Source organism: Arachis ipaensis, chromosome B02 (assembly GCF_000816755.2).
Source record: "Arachis ipaensis cultivar K30076 chromosome B02, Araip1.1, whole genome shotgun sequence".
Classification (NCBI taxonomy): Eukaryota; Viridiplantae; Streptophyta; class Magnoliopsida; order Fabales; family Fabaceae; genus Arachis; species Arachis ipaensis.
In genome coordinates this window covers 30,707,704-30,708,815 of record NC_029786.2, presented here as the reverse complement: position 1 = coordinate 30,708,815, position 1,112 = coordinate 30,707,704, and positions in this window count along the sequence as shown.

Sequence of the window (1,112 nt, the reverse complement as noted above, 5' to 3'; positions counted from 1 at the left end):
ACACTATCTTGAAAAATTTTATTAAACCAAACCTTAGTGCTTTGTTGTATTCACTTACTAAATCATTATACAGTAATATGATTTATATGTAAATCATAATTCACTATATCCTGCAACAATTTACATTAAAAAATGTCACTAAAAGCAATTTAAAACAATCACCTAACCTTAATTTTCAAAAATTTACTTATATAAAAATCTTAGGACGCGTATAGTTTGTGTTTTTATTTTTAGTATTTTCTATTTTTTAAATTTTGTAAAAAAAAAAGTAAAAATAAAAAGTAAAATTAAAAGACAGAATTTTATTATTTTTGTTTTTTTTTTAAATTAAAAATATAAAAATACAAAAAAAAAAATAAAAAGTAAAACACAAAACTAAGGCATCCTTAGCTTCTTCAGATCCGCCCTTACCTTCTACATCGTTTGATATCCTCTTTCTCTTGAGCTATTAAACTCCAACAATTCCTTTGATGTAGAAAAGATGTAGGACCGTAAAGCTAAAGAGAATTGCAACAATTATGGCATTGTCAACAAGAAGGGACCCATAATTGAAAGCAGCTCATAAATTGATTCGCCGACTTCCCCTTCCAAGTTCCAACGCATTTTGCGCGCCATGACACGTCCCTCTTCCCACCAGCGTAAAAGGAAAAACATGTAAACTAAGAATAATGAAAAAACAAAACAAAAGAAAAACACAAACACGAACACGCGGCAGCACAAAGAAACCTACCATGAAATTCTCCACCCGAACTCCCAATATGAACCACACGATTTTATAAAATTTTTTAAATTAATTTACATAAAGAAATAATTAACCTTCTTTAAAAGTTTAAACTGTTCTCCTTGCACGAATAAAAAATAAATAAATGTTCCAAAACAAAAGTGTGATGCACACTTAACTTTTCATTTTGATTATAAACTAACATTTAGTTTGATTAAATGAAAAAACAATTACTATTATTAATAGTAGTACGACGTGTTCATTGAATATATTTCTATAAGTTGAATATGTATAACAATTATAACCGTAAAATAGTTAAGATAATAAATATAAATAAATGGTCAAACTCGCTTTTAAGGATTATTTATTTTTTAAATTGATCATTGAAAAA